Source organism: Saimiri boliviensis, chromosome 6 (genome assembly GCF_048565385.1).
Source record: "Saimiri boliviensis isolate mSaiBol1 chromosome 6, mSaiBol1.pri, whole genome shotgun sequence".
Taxonomy (NCBI): Eukaryota; Metazoa; Chordata; class Mammalia; order Primates; family Cebidae; genus Saimiri; species Saimiri boliviensis.
The window spans coordinates 78,376,063-78,397,571 of record NC_133454.1 but is presented as its reverse complement, the minus strand read 5'-3'; the positions used below and the strand labels follow the sequence as shown (position 1 = coordinate 78,397,571).

At 43.1% G+C, this 21,509-nt stretch overlaps 1 protein-coding gene and 1 pseudogene across 1 annotated transcript in view; one reads left to right on the top strand and one right to left on the bottom strand.

Annotated features, from left to right (window-relative positions):
* Positions 1-21,509, top strand: part of TRIM66 (tripartite motif containing 66) — a 72,230-nt gene that overhangs the window by 5,164 nt on the left and 45,557 nt on the right. The window contains exons 3-4 of the mRNA XM_074401063.1: positions 10,747-10,872; positions 17,255-21,435. The gene's annotated coding sequence lies outside the window, so the exon portion shown is untranslated. The remainder of the gene's footprint in view (positions 1-10,746; positions 10,873-17,254; positions 21,436-21,509) is intronic.
* LOC104651104 (uncharacterized) lies at positions 10,502-12,681 on the bottom strand (annotated as a pseudogene).

Here is a 21,509-nt window from a genome sequence, read left to right as displayed (position 1 = left end):
AATTATATAGAACAAATAGCATATTCTCTCTGAATCTGTTTTCTTCTCTGTGTAATGAAAAAATAATGAAATTCATTGATTCATTTTATAAATGTTGAGTGTGTACTGTGTTCTTGCACTAGGTGCTAGGCAGGTGAAGGGCAGGTGCAATTGTGAACAAATAAAAGTCCTTCCCTAAGACTATGTCTAAGACATACATTAAACAGTCAGACAAATAATATATCACATATAACACAGCCCAGCGAAAAGTAGGTGCTCTCGCTCTCATTTCTCCCTCACATTTTCTGTCTAAAATGAGTGTTATTTTTATGATAATTTGTTCTGTACTCCTCATGCAAACAATCTTTGAAATTCTTATTCCCAATGTGATGTGGAATGGCTTGTTCCATCATTCCTTGGCAGGCTTAAAGTACTCCAGTAAATATTTTCCTTTTCTTAGCTACAGATGTGGTAAGATGTTAAAAGGAGGTGGTTTGTGGCAAGGTAGTGTTTTAAAATTTAACTTGTTGCCAACATTTTAAAATTTAAATAAAAATAAGAATTTCCAGGGTTTTGGAAAACTAAGATTTGGAAACACTGGACCCACATTCTTTTAAGTAAAGCACTTTATTCATATACACTGCCCAGCCCCTGTAGGCATGAATTTACTACCTTGGCATAAGTACAGTCTTCCAAACTCTTTCCCCTCCACTCTTCTAGGTCAGGGGAGATAAGAAGGAGAGGGAAGAATTAAGTTATGACCAAAGCAGCCATAGGAAGGGGGCAGAAATGGGGTCATTTGACTCTTCCCCTTCTCAAATCAGAAACTCATTTCATGGATGTGCCTTTAAATTAACCTTTTCCTTTCATGGAGTTACTTCAATTGCTCTTCTAAGACAACTTCAGTTGCTCTTCTAAGACGTAAATGAGATGCCTATTTCTTTAAATTCTTACCCTGTGTAGTACTTACTGGTGGTGGAAAGCCATGCCACCTTCCTGCCTTCCCAGGATTGTGATGCAAGATCTAACACAGTAGTAGTTCTCAGAGTGTGGTCTGTATACCCTATGAGGTGCTTGGGGGGATCTCTGAGACCCTTTCAAGGGGTCCACAAGGTCAAAGCAATTTTAATAATAAAACTAACATGTTATTTGATCTTTTCACTGGGTTGCAATTGGCACTGATTGTGCCAAAGCAGTGTTATGTAAAAGTGCTGATGCTTTGGGCACCAAACCGACATAAAATATTGTATTATTTGCCACTAGGCATCTGCCAGTAAAAAAAAAAAAAAAAAAAAAAAAAAGAAGATAGGTTACCTTAAGAATTTCCATGATGAAGTGGTAAAAATTTTTATTAAATCTCAATCCTTAAATTCTTAAGTACTTTTTTATATTCCTTTTTGATATTCTGTGTAAGGAAGAAGTACTCCTGCTACATATTAAAGAAACTGTACTTGTGCTATTGAGTTGCAAGTTAAACTAGCCTTTTAAAAAATAAAACATCATGCCTGGGCACGGTGGCTCACCCCTATAATTCTAGCACTTTGGGAGGCTGAGGTGGGCAGATCATGAGATCAGGAGATTAAGACTATCCTGGCCAACATGGTGAAACCTGTTTCTTCGAAAAATACAATTAGTGGTGTGTGCCTATAATCCCAGCTACCTGAGAGGCTGAGGCAAGAGAATCGCTTGAACCAGGGAGTCAGAAGTTGCAGTGAGCCAAGATCACGCCACTGCGTTACAGCCTGGCGACACAGCAAGACTCTGTCTCAAAAGTAAAAATAAAAAAAATAAAATGAAACATCAGCATTACATGAAAGAACAACTGGCAGACAAACTGTGGTTATTTAGGATTGGAAATTTGTTAGATATTTTCTCAAAAATGAATTGACCAGTATTTGTTGCCAATGATAAAATTCAAGCATTCAAGCAAAAGTTAGAATTCTGGTACAGTGTTTGCTGCCTCCATTAGTTTGGCAGCTTCTCAATACTTAAAGAAATTTCTGAGGAGATTAGAGGTGATTCTAAATAATGTGTTTATGTGTTTTTTGTTGTTGTTATTGTGTAATGAAATGTGTCAATATTTGGAACATCTGCATAAGTCATTGAACTGGTATTTTCTGAATGACCGACCAATGCTTGGTGTTACAAAATGATGCCTGGGGAAAAGAGTAGTTCAAAGTGCAAGATCATCAGATTTTAATATAACAGAATAAGAAAAGTTTGGTTCAGAGTCTTACCTTATAAATAACATTTAAGAAACTACTACCGCTGGTTGAATTTTGGTGTGATATCAAAGAATATCCCCAATTACCTGATAAGGCTATTAAAGTACTCTCGTATCTTTTCCAACTGTATGTCTGTGTGAGGCTGGATTTTCTTGATATACTATAAACAAAACAACATATAACAGATTGAGTGCAGAAGCAGATATGGGAATCCAGCCATCTTCTATTAAGCCAGACGTTAAAGAGATTGGCACATATGAAAAACAATGTGACTCTTCTCATTGAATTAATTTTTTTTATGACCTCGTCTCTGAGTAATTAATTTTTCTGAAAGTAGTTAATTTTTTTTTTTTTTTTAGGCTGGGTGCAGTGGCCATGCCTATAATCCCAGCACTTTGGGAGGCCAGGTGGAGGATCGCTTGAGGCCAGGTTGGGCTACATAGCAAGACCTCATCTCTACAAAATGTACACAAATGTAGCCCAGCTTGGGCTGCATAGCAAGACCTCATCTCTACAAAAATAAAAATGAAAATAAAATAGCTGGGTGTGGTGGCACATGCCTTTAGTGCTAGCTGCCTAGGAGGCTGAAGCAGGAAGTTTGAGCTCAGAAGTTTGAGGGTACACTGAGCTATGATCACACGACTGCACTCCAACCTAGGCAGCAGAGCAAGACCCTGTCTCAAAAAAAAAAAAAGAAAAAGAAAATAGTTGTTTTTTTTCCTAAATATTACGTTATTCATGTTAACATATAACAGGTTTATTATTATTATTATTATTATTTGAGACAGAGTTTTGTTCTCATTGCCCAGGCTGGAGTGCAATGGTATAATCTCGGCTCACTGCAACCTCCGACTCCTGGGTTCAAGCGATTCTTCTGCCTTACCCTCCCAAGTAGCTGGGATTATAGGTATGCCCCACCTCGCCTGACTGATACTGTATTTTTAATAGACACGGGATTTCTCCATGTTGGTCAGGCTGGTCTCGAACTCCTGACCTCAGGTGATCCGCCCTCCTTGGCCTCCCAAAGGGCTGGGATTATAGGCGTGAGCCACCACGCCCGGCCAACAGGTTTATAATTTTATAAAAATTAATATTTTTAACTTTTCTCAGCTTTAACTTCTAATGTAGTAAATAGCAATAGATATAACTCACATAAATAAACTCTCTCTAGGGTCTTCAATAAGTAAAAATATGTAAAAGCGTTGCAAGACCAAAAAGTTTGAGAACTACTGGCCCAATGAAATAAACTCAGGCATAGTTGAACCTTCTAATAGAGACTATCCTCGTTTCTAATTTTAAACAATTGGTGGACAGGACTCATGAAAAAATGTGTGTGGACCTCAGCATGAGAACATTTCACTCATTAAGAGTGTGGGCGGGGTGTAGGTAGCTCACACCTGTAATCCCAGCATTTTGGGAGGCCAAGGCAGGTGGATCACTTGAGCCCAGGAGTTTGAGACCAGCCTGGGCAACATGGTGAAAATCTGCCTCTACTGAAAATACAAAAACTTATCTGGGTGTGGTGGCATGCATCTGTAGTCCCAGCTATCTGGGAGGCTGAGGTGGGATGAGGTGGGAGGATCACCTAAGCCTGGGGAGGTTAAGGCTGAAGTGAGCTGTAATTGTGCCACTGTACTCTAGCCTGGGCCACAGAGGGAGACCCTGTCTCAAAAAACAAACAAACAAAAAGACCGTGGAGTTTGGAATCAGACTGACCTGGATTCTAATTTGGTCACTGACCTTTGCCATCTGTCTTTGTGGGTGACCCAACCTCTCTAAACCTGTTTCCTCAGCCTGTCCCTTGTGGTTTTATTTACTTTTTAAAAATGTCGTAATCCCTTTGAAATAAAGTATGTGAAGTGCCTGTCATAAACTTGTCAATTAATAATACAATTTTCTTCCTATTTCTAAATAAAACTTAAGTCAAGCTTTTCTACCAACAAGGAGAGGCATAGGTCTGGGACACTTTTGAAGGCAAACAAACTCTGTGAGAAACACACAACCTAGAAGACACCTCCAGGCTTTGTTTTTGATGGCAGAGATGGCTAGACTCTCTTTTTCGTCCCAGGTGAGGAACTGAGGCTGAGGTATGAGCCATCAGCTCTGGGGAGGGACATGGCCTGGACTTTTGAGGCCTTGTTCTTCGAGGCCCCTCTGGCCTGTCCAGGAATTTTTTTTCTGCCCAAATGAAGTAGATCACAGCCAGCACAGTGGCTCATGCCTGTAATCCCAGCACTCTGGGAGGCTGAAGGGGGCAGATCCCTGAGGTCAGGAGTTTGAGACCATTCTGGCCAACATGGCAAAACCCTGGCTCTACTAAAAATAAAAAATTACTTGGGTGTGGTGGCACATGCCTGTAGTCACAGTTACTCAGGAGGCTGAGGCAGGAAAATCACTTGAACCCAGGAGGCAGAGGTCGCAGTGAGCCAAGATCATGCCACTGCACTCCAGCCTGGGTAACAGAGAGAGACTCCATCTCAAAGAAAAAAAAATTAGCCAGCCTTGGTGGCAGACACCTGTAATTCCAGCTACTCGGGAAGCTGAGGCAGGAGAATTGCTTGAGCCTGGGAGGCAGAGGCTGCAGTGAGCTGAGATCACACCATTGCACTGCAGCCTGGGCAACAGAGCAAGACTTCCTTTCAAAAAAGAAAAAAGAAAAGAAATAGATCACTCTGCTTTGTGCTTCACTTACAGAGAGTGGAGCTGGCTTGCTCTACACGCTGCTTCTCACCTGAGGATATTAGTGGAAAAGCCCCCGTCCTGAGCATAGGCATGGGTGTGGACATGGGCATGAGCTTTATGGGGCTGCCACTAGCTGGCCAGAAACACTGCACTAAGAGTGTTATGGCAATGACCTGCCAGGTGTGGGCTCTCGAATCCTACCCTGCCAGCATTTGCTCTGTAAGGACTGCTTCTAGGGCCTGATACAGGAGCTAGGGCAATTGCCAAGGTTCACAAGACTATTGCAGATGGTAAGTACAAAGGCACCACAAGTTCATCTGCTGTATAACAGGTCTTTTCCTGTTTCATAGGAACAGAATTTCAGGTGTAAAAAGAATCAGAATTTAAATACCTAAGGGACACTCATTGCTGAAAGCAATCTTTGGGGGAAGCTGTGAAACAGAATGAATCCTCTTGATGCCTAATATATCTGTTTTGTAAGCTGAAACTTTTCATGTTTGGGATTTCCTTAAATTGGTGGCAGACTAAGAAGCCTGGGAAGGTTTTGATTCAAAGTTTGGCTGCCTCCCCAGACGGAGAGGATGTGTTCTGAATCACTAAAACTCCAAGGCAGAGAGAATAGCTGTCCTCCTAGGGTTAGTCAGGAACAGATTTTGAATAGAATCACACTGACTAGTGAACTATTCACTATTTAAGCTGCTGCCCAGCAGGGAGGAGTCTGTGTCTTGCTCCAGAATGTCAGGTTTCCTAGGAAACAGTCTCAGTGAACTGTGAAGTCACTGGAGACGGGAACCAGGTCCCTTCATTTTAATTCTAGCACAGGACATGTCACGGAGGTACAGTGAGTATCCATTGAATCAAATTATGCAGTGAGAAAGTCAGATAAGTTGGCAACGCTTAGATACATCATTATTGGTCTTTTCTGTTTGTTTTGTTCTCTGCAGCATTTCCCAAGTGATTTGAAGCACAAATCTAGGCTCTCTGTGAGGCTTTATAGCACTGTCTAAAAATGGGGACTTCTAAAGTGCTGGGATTACAGGCATGAGCCACCGCACCCAGCCCACACTCTTAATTAGTGAAAGGTTCTCAAACTGAGGTCCACACACATATTTCATGAGTTCTGTCCACTAATTTTTTAGAATTAGTGTTTCATTGTGATAACAAAGTTTTAAAAAGTGTAGTCTGGATTGGCCAGGCATGGTGGCTCACATCTGTAATCCCAGTACTTTTGGAGGGATCACAAGGTCAGGAAGTCAAGAGCAGCCTGACCAACATGGTGAAACCCTGTCTCTACTAAAAATATAAAAATTAGCTGGGCTTGGTGGCATGCACCTGTAATCCCAGGTATTCAGGAGGCTGAGGCATGAGAATCGCTTGAACCTGGGAGGTGGAAGATGCAATGAGCCGAGATTGTACCACTGCACTCCAGCCTGGGTGATAGAGACTGTCTCAAATAAATAAATAAATAAATGAAAACAAAACAAGACAAAGCAAAAAACTTCCTATCCTGTACTGTGATTATTACCTGGGTAATAAAATCTGTACACCAAACCCCCATGACACATAGTGTACCTATATAACAAACCTGCGTATGTACCCCTGAACCTAAAATAAAACTTAAACATGAGGTGGTCAGTTTGGCTCAATTCCAATGCCTAAGGGCAGACGAGACGGCTGATTACTGTGTTAGTCCCTCAGGCTTAATGCTGTTACTTAACATTCTCTGACCCTGGCCCTACAGCCCTTGGACAAACCTGAGGCCTGAGTGATAGGTGGCTGCCATTGGGGGCTGTGAATAAAATCCCAAAAGGAGTTTTTTTGTTTGTTTGTTTTGTTTCTTGAGATGGAGTCTTTCTCTGTCGCCCAGGCTGGAGTGCAGTGGCGCAATCTCAGCTCACTGCAACCTCTGCCTCCTGGGTTCAAGTGATTCTCCTACCTCAGCCTCCTGAATAGCTGGGACTACAGGCACATGCCACCATGCCTGGCTAATTTTAGTATTTTTAGTAGAGACGGGGTTTCACCATGTTGGCCAGGCTGGTCTCGAACTCCTGACCTCAAGTGATGCTCCTGCCTTGAACTCCCAAAGTGTTGGGATTACAGGTGTGAGCCACTGCACCTGGCCCTCAAGGAGTTTTATTGAAATAGTGTTGGACAATGAGGATGCAAGGTATTGGGTACCATTGATTTCAGCAGAATTGATAGGTTGAAGGATGGTGCCTGTGACTTTACCATAATTCTTCAGTAACAGTAAATAGCACTGTTGGTATTAGCAGCAATAGGAGATGGCAATCTCAATGCATCAACATAAGGCAGTCTGTGCTTTGGACCAAATGATATTGGGCCTCTGCAGCAGTGGTGGTACCTTTTGCCAGTTTTGGTGATGGTCCCCTTCATGACTACAGAGAATAAAGATAGCCACAATTTTTTTCTACCACCCATCCCACCAAGAGGTGAAGTCTATTTCTGTTCCCCTTGAATCTGTATTGGTCCTTTGACTTACTTTGACCGTTGGAATGTGGCAGAAATGTTGTGTGACTTCAAAGGCTGGGCCTGAGGAGATCTGCAATGTCTAACTTTGCTGGTTGGGACATGCTGTCTTGGAATCCAATCTCCATGCTGTGAGGAAGGCCAAGCAGCCACATGGAGAGTAGAACTGAAGTTTCTGCCTAACATCCCATACTGGTTGCCAGCCATGAGTGAGTCTGTTTTGGACTGGGCCATCCCAGTATCCCAGATGACATCACTGAAGCAGAAGAACTACTCAATCAACCCATGGAATCATTGAAAGTAATAAACTTCGGATGTTTTAAGCCATGAAAAAAAAAGTTCCAGCATTGTTGGGTTAATGTTTAGAATATGTAAGGAAGTCCTACAACTCAACAATAAAGAAAACCCTGATTTTAAAATGGGCAAAAGACTTGAATATACATTTCTCCAAAGATGATGTACCAATAAGCCCAAGAAAAAATGCTCAACATCTCTAATCATAGGGAAATACAAGTCAAAACCATGAGGAGAAACCATCTCATGCCCATTAGGATGGCTATCAAACAAAAAAAAATCCCAGAAAATAATAGATGTTGACAAGAGTGGAGAAATTGGAGTACTTGTGCACTGTTGGAGGGAATATAAAACAGTGTGGCAGCTGGGTGTGGTGGCTAACTCCTGTAATCCCAGCACTTTGGGTGGCTGAGGCGGGTGGATCATCTGAAGTCAGGAGTTCAAGACCAGTCTGACCAACCTGGATAAACCCTGTCTCTACAAAAATACAAAAATAGCCGGGTGTGGTGATGTACACCTGTAATCCCAGCTACTCGGGAGGCTGAGACAGGAGAATCGCTTGAACCCGGGAGGCGGAGGTTGCGGTGAGCCAAGATCATACCGTTGCACTCTAGCCTGGGCAAAAAGAAGGAAACTCTGTCTCAAAAAAACAAAAAACAAAACAACAACTACGACAGAAAAACCAGTGTGGATGCTGTGGAAAATATGGTCATTCCTCAGAAAATTAAAAGTTGAATTATTACATGATCCAGCAATTCTACTTCTGGATATATGCTTAAAAGAATTTAAAGCAGGGACTTGAGAGATTTGTACACCTATGTTTACAGCAGCATTATTTGCAATAGCCAAAAGGTAGAAGCAACCTAAGTGTTAATCAACAGATGAATGGATAAACAAAATGTGGTATATACATATGATGGGATATTATTCAGCCTTAATAAGGGAGGAAGTTCTGACACATGCTACAACATGGATGAAGCTTTAGGACATTATGCTAAATGAAGTAAGCCTGTCATAAAAGGGCAAGTACTGTATGATTCCAGTTACATGAGATACTTAGAATAGTCACCTTCGTAGAGATAGAAACTAGAATGGTGGTTGCTAGGGGCTGGGAGAATGGGGAGTTGTTTGATGGGTATAGAGTTTCAGTTTGCGCATTTTTTTAATGGGGTTGTCATTGTTATTGTTGAATTGTAGAACTTCTTTACACATTCTGTATATCAATCTCTTATTAGATATATGATTTGCAAATATTTTCTCTCATTCTGTGGGTTGTTTTTTCATTCTGTTGATAGCATCCTGGAATACACAAAGTGTTTTAATTTTCATGAAGTCCAACTTATCTATGTTTTTCTGTTGTTCTCTATGCTTTTGGTGTCACATTCAAGAAATCATTGCCAGAAAAGAAAAAACCAAACAAAACAAAACAAAAAAAAGAAATCATTGCCAAATCCAATGTCATAAATATTTTCCCCTTTGTTTTCTTCTGGCAGTTTAATAGTTTTAGCTCTTATGTTCAGGTCTTTGATCTCATTAAGATTTTTAATGTGAACAAATTATGCATGTGTCAAGGCTGTGTTTGACTCTAAAATGAAAACATTAAATTCATATTAATGGATTGGGTGTGGCGGCTTATGCCTGTAATCCCAGCACTTTGAAAGGCCAAGGCAGGTGGATCACCTGAGGTTAAGAGTTCAAGACCAGTGTGGCCAACATGATGAAACCCTGTCTCTACTAAAAATACAAAAAAAAAGTTGTGTGGTGGCAGGCACCTGTAGTCCCAGCTACTCGGGAGGCTGAGGCAGGAGAACCACTTGAACCCAGGAAGTAGAGGTTGCAGTGAGCTGAGATTGTGCCACTGCAGTCCAGCCTGGGCAACAGAGTGAGACTCCATCTCAAAAAAGTAAATAAATGTAAATGACAATTACCTGAATCATACATAGTGTTTGTTGCCAAGTTATTCTAATTGCGATGAAGAGTAAAAACAAAAGTTTGGTGTCAGTATATTTGGTCATCTGAGTGTCAGTCTTGATCTGCCTGCCATTACTAGTTGTGTAGTTTAGGCAAGTTACTTCATGTCTCTGTCCAAGAGGCTTTTTTGCTTTTTGCCTGTAAAATGTGGTTAATGGTAGTAGTAACTAACTCATAGGATTGTTGTGAAGATTAAATGAGTGTATATATATATATATATATATATATATATATATATATATATAACTTTTCTGTCTGTCTCCCCCATCAAGATGTAGGTTCCATGTTTTGCTTACTCTACTGTTCACACATAGGGGAGGAGGGCTAGCACAGGGCTTGGTATTAAGTATGAATGTAAAACTTAAAAATGACTCGTGAGTGATCAAGCAGTCTCATCCACAGTTAATCTCAGCTGTTACTTAGCTCTTTACTCTGCTTCTCACCTGTCCATCTACTGTCTCTTACCACATGGATTGAGTGCTCTGTTACATAATCAAGACTCCTCTCTTACCTTGCTCTTCAGTTTTTTCCAGCTTCTCCCTAAACATACCAACTAAATCGTCCTGTGTTAAAAATCGATCCCGTTTTTGCATCTACCATTGTGTTAGGCAATGGACTAGGTATTCAAAGGCAACTGAGTTCATTAGTTTCATGTATTGGGCATCAAATCCTTGGTGCAAGTCGTTGTGGTACAGTGCATCTGCTGTGCATTTATTAGTAACTGGTGGTTAGGAAGTTAGAGACAGTAACCCCAGGAAATTAGAGTATACCCCAACTTATTACATATTATCTCAAATTGTTTTTAGCTATCTAAATCATGAGGTTTTTCTTTCCTACCTACATATTATGGTAGGAAAGTGTACCTACCAGTTTTCAGTTTCTGCTTTGCGAACTTTGTGAGCAGTAGCCACAGTTATCTCCCCAGCAATACCGTAACTTCCAAAGGGAGCACATTTGTCACCAGATCCTGAACTTTTTTTAGCTACATCTTCTACTGGGAAAGCAACGGAAAGAAAAACAGGGCTTTTTGGCTTGGGGACATCTTGTCCACTTGGAGGATTAGCCTTGCGGGGACTTAGAGTATGTTTCTGGAATTTCCCATCTGCAGGAACAGCAATGGGCACTTGCACTGCAGCATATCTCTTCAAGACATCTGACTGCGAAACAACAGCTTGCCCAGGAAGAGGTTCCCATTCCTGTGCTTTCTGAACATTTGAGCCTCCTGAGATAAAAGGTGGGGCACTGATCTTCTTTGTGTCGTCCATCGCATAAATTGGAGAAGTGACTGTTGGTGGATGCTGCAGAAACTGCAGATCTCGTCCATCGCATAAATTGGAGAAGTGACTGTTGGTGGATGCTGCAGAAACTGCAGATCCTTAGGCTTAGATATGTAGAGAGTTGCTTGGGGGAAAGGCCCAGGTGCAGGTGGCAGTGATGAGTGACTTTGTTGATTCTTATCAGTTAGACAATAAAGGGTCCACATGTTAGAATATGGTGGTGGCTGTTCTGGTTCGCTTGCTTCCATTGCTGGCTTCATCAAACCTTCTTCAGCTATTCCTTCCCCTTCTGGTTCGATTTCTGGTGCAGTAAGACCTTCTGGAGCAGAAGGGAAGGGGCCACTAGATGATTTTACAGATGTACCTGATTTATACTCCTTCTGCAGCTTCCCCAGAGAGCACAGGTTTGCCTTCCATCTCCTGGGGTGCAGAGTTTTCCCCAGACTCCTCCTGCCCAGTATTGTCAGAGACTATTGAAGTGATGGCCACTTTAAAGTGCAGAGATTTTTCAGAGCCTATTTTGATAGTGCCCTCTGCATCTAGGGGTTCTGCAGGTACCTCAGACTGACCTTTCAAAGATATATCTGAGAGCAGAGCTGTTGTTTCTGCCTCCATATGTACTGAGGGATATTTTTCATTCTCCTCCAACTGTGCAAGTTGTACAGATTATACAGATTTTTTAGACATGCCAGAGGTTGTCTTTTCTACTACAGGTTTGGGACTAACTGATGGTGACTGCTCGTTTTCTTTAAGACAAGCAACTTGATCAGTGAAAGGGATAACTATTTGTTCTGGCAGTTGCTCTACATAAACAACTCCTTCAGTCATAGGCACATCACTATGGATAGATGATATACGAACAGTTGACATAACCTCAATATCAGCCTGCAAAGGGACCTCAGGAGCTTGAACATAAGCAGGAGGTTCTTGTTCATCCTGCAGGGGTACTGAGGAAGCCTTTGATAGTTCAGCCTCATTTTCTTTAGGTTGAGAACCCAAATCTACATGGACAGATGTTTGGCTCACAACCTGCACTTCTAGTACCTTTCCAGAATACACAACAGGAGCAGCCACCATGACATCTTCAGCAGCCTCTGAGCTCGGCACCTCCTTGATAACAGCAGGCATACCGGTTGCCACATCTACCATTAAAACATCAGATTGATCAAAATGAATAGATGAAACTTTACCTAACATCTGAGCAGCAAGCTGAGCTGGGTCAGCTGGGACATAGGCAAACTCTGGTGAGACAGCTGTTGGAGGTGGTGAGGAGGGTTGGGTAGTAGTCTTAGGGGTAGCTGCTTTGGGAGAAGAATCATGAACTGCTTCAGTTTGCTCAGCGCCTAGCTCAGCATAAGTTGATGGAAACTGGGTGGTTTTGTCACTATATCCTGTTCCGGTTACATTGTCCTCCTCTGTGTCTGTAGATTTTCCCATCCATGTAGGTACTTCAGATTCTACAGATCTTTTTTCTGGTTCTTTTAAACATTCTACTTTCTTCGGTCATATCGATCCTTCTGACCACTTCTGTACTTTAATCTGATAAAACTGTTTAACCAAATCCTTTATATCCAGAGAAGCATTCCCTTCTCTATACATAGTAAGTTCTTTAAAATAAACTACTGCAAACTGGTTGATGGGTTGCTTTTGATAGTGGCTCTGCTAATTCCTTCGAGTAGAGTCTTGAGGCCACAGGGTATGCCAAATCTGGACGTTGAAGAAATCATTTTGGCAGGATGTCTGCAACTCAACTTCTTTCCAGCTGTGTTCTTAAGAGCTTCCTCATTGCCCACTTGCAGGCAGCTCCTCTAAATGAGGTTATATACATAAAGCCTTCTATAGCCTCATTTATAGAAAGAAGGTAAGAAATGTAAAAAAAAAAAAAAAGCTATTATTTAGAACTTGAGAAGGTGTAAAATAGAGGAAAAAAATGCCTGTTAGATGGAAACATGCTTAATTTGGAACCAGAGAGGCAATTTCTTTTATAATATGTGGCATCTTACATTCTTTAGTAGGTCTTATGGTCTGGCTAGGCTATTGTTACCTTCACAGTTGCATTTATTACTTGGAACTATTAGGACCCTATGTGTTGTGGTAGTTGTTGGTTTGTATGTCTATCTCCTCTATGGGTGTTTATCAACTACTGAGTGCCAGGCTCTATGGCATTTAGGATGCAGAGATGAAAAGACAGAGCCCTTGACTTCAAGGAGCTCATAGTCCAATGAATGACAGCTAAATAAAGAGGTGATAGTAATACAGTGAGGAGAAGATTGTTTGAAGTTCAAGCAAGGGATCAATAACTTTGGTAAGTTCTCCATGTGCTAGGATTGGTAGATATCAGTTACCTGCTGAATATTTTCTGAAGGACCAAAAGAATAGCTCCCAAATCAGCTGTCTGATGAAAGTCAGAGCTGTCACCTATCTCTGGCTAGCCTAGTGAGATACCCAATACCTGCACATAGATTTCTGGTCTGTAGTTTGAGAAACCATGCTTGGGAGAGCTTTCAGTGCAGTAACTTTGTCCAGCAGACTAGGAACACCGGCTTTTGGAAGGTTTATCCTCTTTCTGAGAATCTGGGCAGAAATCTTTTTTTTTTTTTAAAGTAAAATGTGGGAGCCAGCAGAGAGATGGTAGGGAAAGTGGATAGAGGCTGAGGAATAAACAGGTTCCTAGTTTCAGTGCCTCCAACCAGATGGAGCCATACTGCATGGGGATGAGTTCTTTTCCATAAACCTGTTTCTCCTGCTTGCTGGGCAGAGCCAGGCAGTTGCTATGTTGAGTGGAAGAGGAGCTATGCTGGGGCTCAGGGTCTGTCCAGCTGTTTTCAACTCTTAATTCCTCAACAGAGCCTCCCCAGACCTGTACTCCTGCTCTGGGGCTTAGAACTGAGGGGATGGCATGAGATGGGCATCTTCTTATTCAACCAGACAGTACCTTTCACGTCTGTAACCCCACAGACCAACATAGAACGTGACAGAGGAGAGGAGATCGTAAGTGAATATTTATTGAATAAATGACTTAATAAAGCCTGAGTAGAAGGCTTTTTTTCACTTGTGATACTGTCCCTTTTTGTTCTTCAAGTGGGAGGTACAAAACACAGTTATCAAGCTCTTACTGGCTGGCAGACACTGTACAGGCATTATCTTTTGTGAACCTCACAGAAGCCTTATAAAGTAGATATTAGTATTCCCGTTTTATAGATGAAAAATATGGGGATTGGGATATTTATAGACTAAGGTTAACAACTACTGTCTGGTGAGGTTGAATTCAGGTTCACCTGCCTTCAAAGCTTGTGATCTACATTGTAGCACTTTGCTCAGTGGGAGAGTTCACACTCACTTAGAATACCAAACTGATGAGATTCCATGGAGAGTCTTTGAAGAAAGACCAAACCCTGCAGCCTGAGCCATCGTGTGTGTGTGTGTGTGTGTGTGTGTGTGTGTATTTTAAGATGGAGTCTCACTCTGTTACCTAGGCTAGAGTACAGTGGTGCAATGTTGGCTAACTGCAACCTCCACTTCTCCACTTCCCAGGTTCAAGCAAGTCTCCTGCCTCAGCCTCCTGAGTAGCTGGGACTACAGACACCTGCCACCATGCCTGGCTATTTTTTGTATTATTATTATTATTGTTTTTAGTAGAGATGGAGTTTCACCATTTTAGCCAGGCTGGTCTCAAACTCCTGACCTTGTGCTCCGCCCGCCTTGGCCTCCCAAAGTGCTGGGATTTCAGGTGTGAGCCACTGCACCCAGCCTCAAATATAAATATATTTTAATTTCAAAAGTTTTTTTTTTTTTTTTTTTTTTTTGAGACGGAGTTTCGCTCTTGTTACCCAGGCTGGAGTGCAATGGCATGATCTCGGCTCACCGCAACCTCTGCCTCCTGGGTTCAGGCAATTCTCCTGCCTCAGCCTCCTGAGTAGCTGGGATTACAGGCACGTGCCACCATGCCCAGCTAATTTTTTGTATTTTTAGTAGAGACGGGGTTTCACCATGTTGACCAGGATGGTCTCGACCTCTCGACCTCGTGATCCACCCGCCTCGGCCTTCCAAAGTGCTGGGATTACAAGCTTGAGCCACCGTGCCCGGCCAATTTCAAAAGTTTTTAAGTGACAGGTAAAACTATGTATTTACAGTGTACAACATGATATTCTGAAGTATGCGTACATTGCAGAATGACCAAATCTAGCCAGTTAACATACGCATCACCTCACATAATTACCATTTTGGTGGTGAGAACACTTTATATCCACTCTCTTGGCATCTTTCAAGAATACAATATATTATTAACCATACCTATCATGCTGTACGATGGATCTCTTGAACTTATTCCTGCTTTCTAACTGGGATTTTCCGTCCTTTCACCAACATCTCCCTAACTACCTTTGCCCGCTCCCAACCACTCTAGCCCCTGGTAGCTGCTCTTTTACTCTCCACTTTTATGAAATCAGTTTTTTTTTTTTCAGACTCCTCATGAGTGAGCTTATACAGTATTTGTCTTTCTGTGCCTGGCTTATTTCACTTATAATGTGCTGTAGGTACAACTATTGTTGTCACAAATGACAGGTTTTCCTTTTTATTTTAATGGTCAAATAGTATTGTGTGTATGTATATATATATTATATATATATATATTTTATATATATATATATGTATCACATTTTCTTTATCCATTCATTGATAGACACTTAAGTTGATTCCCTGCCCTGACCATTATGAATAATATAGCAATGAACATGGGAGTGCAGGTATGTCTCTGACATGCTGATTTCATTTTCTTTGGATACACAGTAGTTCCCCCACCCCCCAGCCGGCATCCAAGGTTTTGCTTTTCAAGTTTTTAGTTATTCATAACCTGAAAATATGAAGAGATTTTGAGAGAAAGTGAGAGAAAGTGGTGGGGGGGGGAGGAGGGAGGGCGAGAAAGAGAGAGAGAGAGAGAGAGAGAGAGAGAGCGCGAGCAGGCGAGCAGAGGCTGCATTCATGTTGCTTTTATTACAGTGTATTATTATAATTGTTCTATTTTATCATTAACCTCTTACTGTGCCTAATTTACAAATTAAACTTTATCACAGGTATGTATGCACTGGAAAAATGTAGTGTATATAGGGTTTGGTACTATCTGCTGTTTCAGGCATCTTGGAACTTATCCCCTCTTGAATAAGAGGGGACCACTGTGTACTCAGTGTTGAAATTGCTGGATCAAGTGCAAATCTTTAATTAATACAGCCACAGCCTAGTTGGGATTCTCCCCAGCTACTAAGAAAATGACTCTGCACAACCTCTCAGGCACTGAGGAGACCAGCTGGGCAGGATCTTCAAAAACTAGTGATGGGGACCAGAGCAAAGGCAGGAGTGTGCTGAGTGTACAGTGGCTTAGCCATGCAGTGGGATGGATGGGCTCAGAAATGCTAGCTATTAGAATTGGATTTTCTCAGCCAATGAGAGTATCTACTTGGGGCTATTTGCTTTTAAGCCTAATTAAAAATGATCCCAGGTCAAATTCTATCTGGAAAGTTGGCCATTGAGTACCAAAGTGATACTTTAAGTAAATGTAGCAAGCTCTGAAGGGAGCTAACATCCCAGCAACTGACTCTTACCATATGCTGGCTCTGTCTTCAAGGTTCTCAGGGTTGCTGTCATTTTTTTTCTTTTTCTTTTCTTTTTCCTGCCTCATTCTTCTTCAGGTTGCCATGGTTTTATTTGTCATCTTAGGGAGGGGAAGAGGGAATTAATTGGATATTTCCTTCCCCAAGTAAGGAAAGGGAACATTACTTATTTTTTCTCTTCAAGTCAACCTAAAGACAAATCGTGGCTGAGAGACTTTGATACTGAGATGTAGATTCCGGAATCTACTTGTTTAGTGTCTTACTTTTGCCATTTTCAAAGTTGGAGTGCAGCCGAGATGTGGAACCTTGATCTGGAAGTCACAGCCCCTAGAGCTCATCTGGACTCTAACACTAATTGACTGGGCATCTTAGGCCTCTCGGGCTTTCAGGGCTAGACTTAATGAGATGTAAGAACACTAAATAACTACCATAGCCCCATGCTGCTTGAAGCTAGTGAAGGGTGACAGCATCCCTTGAACACTACTAATGCTGAAAGGAGAAGCAATCGCAGTCCCTCAGAGGGCAGGCCTTGGGACTTTAGGACTATCCAAAGAGAGGGAACTGATGCAAGATGCTATAACCTTAGAGTCAGAGATGGAAATGATGCTTATCTTAATGAGCAGCTCAGCTGGAGGGACTCTAATGGTCTTGGGTGGGAGCAGGAGGCTGGGGGTGAGATCTTAGCTAGAGGAGCCTGGGAGGTGGGTGACTAACTACTCTTTCCTCATTTCAGGTGCTGCACAGTGTGTCCAGCCTTGTGGGATCTGTTGTGAGCAGTGACTGAAGTCTCCCAGGTAGAGGGCAGGTTGCTGAGTTGGGTATGCAGCAGGTGCAGAAGCTGGATCCCAGAGCCCTATCAGTGGAGTGGCTTTTTAGTTCATGAACAGTTTCCTCATTTTAATTGGCTCTCTAGGGCCCCAGGAGTAGCACTCGCACCCCAGAACAGGACCCGTTACTGGGAGAGCAATTCCCCTGGTAATGGAGAGGAGGCAGGCTATGGTTTGGGGGAGGTGCTTGCTGCTGCCAGTGCTGCTTGGAAGGCTATAGCTAGAGCAGATATGCTGAGGGTGGGAGCTCAAGATGGCTGTGATTGATGGACGGGGTCTTGGAGGGGCCTCTTGTCTGCTGGAACTGTCTGATTTAACAGGGACCAGTCAGGGTTGAGTGCTATGGAGGCCAGAAGGCAGGGAAGGCCCTTAATCTTGAACCCCTCACTCTGTCACCTACGCTAGAGTACAGTGGTGCAATGTAGGTGAAGCATCAGGAGTCCAGGAAGGGCTAGGATCCTGCTGAAACCCACATAATTGGTCACTTTCAGAGTCAGGAAAAAAATCCAGCTCCCTGGCCTGACAGTCCAGGGCTTTCCTGGGCTTAAGGGCCAATGGAAACTACAGACCCAGAATAGGATGCTGCCCTTGGTTCCCCAGCTGCCTCTCTGTCTCCAGGCCCAGCTGGAAATGGGATCAGTGGCTTTGCATGGAATGTGTCAGTGCATCAGTTTTTGGATTGAGTCTGAATATGTGGGATGAAAAAAGACAGAGGTGCTACCTGGGTCAGTGAGGCTCTATCAAATGAAATGAGCCCAGACTCATCCTACCTGTACTTTTTGCATCATACTATGGGTACTTTCTTGGCACAAAAAGCCTGTTTCACAGCCAAGTGGTTCCTAGGAGCATGGATTCTGAAGGCTGTGGCTCATGCATCCGTCTCCAGCCATACCAGTCACCTGGCTTTCATGGCCAGATTCTGACTCTTGGCTCAGGTCTGCTGCCTGGCTCTTCCTCACAGTCCCTGGACACCTGCCTGACCTGTTTATTCCCTATTTTTTTTCTATAGTGATATTTTTCCTGACCTCACTTCACTTATTACCACTGCAGTTATGCTCCCAAACCCTCTGGCTTTGACCCTGATCACTCGCTGTGACTCTAAGCCTGCATGTCTAGCTACCTAAAGGCTTCCAATTGCTTGCAGTTCAGAACAGACACCTAGCACGGCCTCCAAGTCTTTTCTTAATCTGGTCCCAAACTAATGTTCTAGCCTCATCTCCTGTCATTTCTCTATGTGTTCTAGCCTTACAAGACTTTCCAAAGAGGCCTCACACTTTTATATCTATAATTCTGTTTATGATGTTCCTTCCTCCTGAAATATGTTTTCTTGCTTGAAACATCCTACCCAAACATGAGGGTCCAGCTCAGGTGTGTCCCAGTTGTCAGAATGAGAGTTCATTTCACAAAGATGGGTGTGGGCTTGGCAACAAGCAGAATCCCCATAATCAGAATTAAACCCCAAAGGGTGAGGCTCGTACAATTAAAGGAGCTGTTGCCTTAGGCCAGAGGTCATGAACTTTTTCTGCACAGGGCTAGACAGTAACTATTTTAGTCTTTGTGGCTCATACAGTCTCTGTTACAACTACTTAGCTCTATCATTGTAGCAAAAAATCAGAAGGCAGCCATAGACAATATAGAAATGAATGGGCATGACTATATCCTTTATTTACAAAAACAGGCAGGCTATGGTTTTCTGACCCCTGTTTTAGGTTCTGTCTGGGGAAATTGGGTGGTTTGAATCTGTGGGTGACACCCAGTAGCAGTAGCTGTCAGGAACCAGGCAGAGTCAGAAAAATGTGCAAGGTACTCCCAGGGAGAGAGTAGTGTTAGGATGAGGCACATGGAGGGGAGGGAAGGGCAAATATTAGAAACAGGAGGGAGTAAATTTTGGCTGGAATATGGGATGCTTGAAAGAGAGAAGTGGGAATTCTGTTCAGAAAGGAAATTTAGGGCCAAATTGTGAAGGATCTTGATTAAGTTATTCTGTGGACAGTGGGGAGCCATTGAAGGTTTTTGGTCAGTGGAATATGGTCAGATCTGTACTTGGGAATATGATCAAAGTCATTCTGGCTGGCTGTGTGGCTCACACTTGCAATCCCAGAACTTTAGGAGGCCAAGAGAGGAGGATCACTTGAGGTCAGGAGTTCAAGATGAGCCTGGGCAACATAGTAAGGCCCTGTCTCTACAAAAAATAAAAAGTAAATTAGCTGGGCGCACACCTATAGTCCCAGCTCCTTGGGAAGCTGAGGCAGGAGGATCACTTGAGCCTAGGAGGTTGAGGCTGCAATGAGCCTTGAACATGCCACCACACTCCAGCCTGCGTGACAGAATGAGGCACTGTCTTGAAACAAACAAGAGAAACAAACAAGAAAAAAACAGTCATGCTGGCCCAGTGAGAAGAACTATTGGAGGAGACAGGACTGGATACAGGAAGACCTGCTGCACTACTACAGCTGTTTAGGCCATTGGTCCCTGATTGCTGGCCCTTGAACCAGTGCTGGTCTGGATGCCTAAGAATTGTTTGTGATGCTAGCTAAAAATACAGATTCCCAGTGCCACACCCAAACACAACATATTTGGATTTGGTAGATTCAGGATTTCTAACAAGCTCTCCAGATTTGGGCATCACTGGTCCAGACAAGACAGAATGAGGCCTGATCTTAAGAGGGCAAGGGGGCCAGAGAAAGGAAGGCATAGATAACATGGGATTTGACCACTGCTCTCTTCCTCCTGTTACCTACCTCTGTTCATGACAGCCCCTCCACTTGACTTCATGTTTTTCACACACCACCACCAGCCCCAGCATCATAATTTGCTTGTGTCCTGTCAGTTCTCTTTGAAATGAGTCTTCTGTTCATTTTTTTTTTCATTTCTAACCTAATTTAGGGTCCCATTAATACCCAGCTATCCTGACCTCTCTGTGTCCAGTTTATCACGATAATCATAAAGCCCAGCTAAGTCACTCTCCAGAAGCTTTTTAGGCTGCCTTTTATCTTAGGCTGAAGGTCAAGTTCTTGAGCTTAGCATTCAGGTCCCCTGAGGAGCTTACTCTCCTGCCTGTCCTTCCAAGCACATCCCTGCCACTCCCCCTCATCTGATTGCTCTGTGCTTTTGAAATTATCCTGTACTTTTAGTCTTGCCCCATCCTAATATCTCCTCCAGTCAATCCTGTTCATCCTTCCCTTTTTCCTTCCCTGCTTGTATGTGACTGGATCTTCCCGGTGGGTAGAGTTAGCTGCCAAGGGGCACCTCCCAGGACCTTTGTGCATCATAAATGTGTGTCTTCTCCATCCGAAGTCCTAATCCTCTGCTTGTGACGGACAATTGGTCACTATGGCAACTGACTGTGACGTCACAGGATAAGGACTTCAGGTGAAGTGGCAGGAGCAGGTGAGTATGTAGGAGACAGATTTCAATGTCTGTTGAAGGCCCCCCACACCCTCCTTCAGTGCCGGGGGCATTGAGGGATATCTCGGGCTCCTGCTGTTTTTTAAAATGATGCGGTGAGAGTGTGTGCCTGGCATCTGCGTGCTGCAGCAGTGTGGGGCTGACAGAGTGTGTCAACTTGAGCTCTGGCTGTGCAGGCACCGCTGCTGCGTGAGCCTGTTATTCCATTCTGGATTGCTATTTTGATACCCAGATTGCATCATTCTTCCTACGTATAAACAGGGGGTCCCCAGGGCCCTGCAGCTACTCACTTCTCCACCAACACTGTTGTTGTGATGAGCTCTATTTAAATGAGCTGCCGGATCGGGGCAGGTTCCAGCCACACATGAGCACTGTCATTTTGGGGAACATGGAGGGCTGAAGGATTTTTGGATGGAGTCCTAAAAGGCTGAGAGTGATGTCTCCCGAGCTGTGCAGAGGGCGACAGAGCTAGTTCCTGAAAGTTGAAAATGTCGTTTTCTTCCTTCTGAGCTTCTATTCCAAGGCACCCAGAGGATTAGGAAGGAGATGCAGCTAGGAAGAGAGTCGCCTCTTTGAGGTCTCCCTCTTGCTGTTCAGTTTGGGAAAATTGCTGCAGAGCCTTCGAGATAAACAGAAACAGGAGGAGTCAACCAAGCCCTTTCTTGCAGGAGTATCTCAGGTGAGCTAGAGAAATGCAGCCCTGGCTGAGGATGCATCAGAGAAGGGAGGAGAGGATCCAGACTGCTCCCCTTA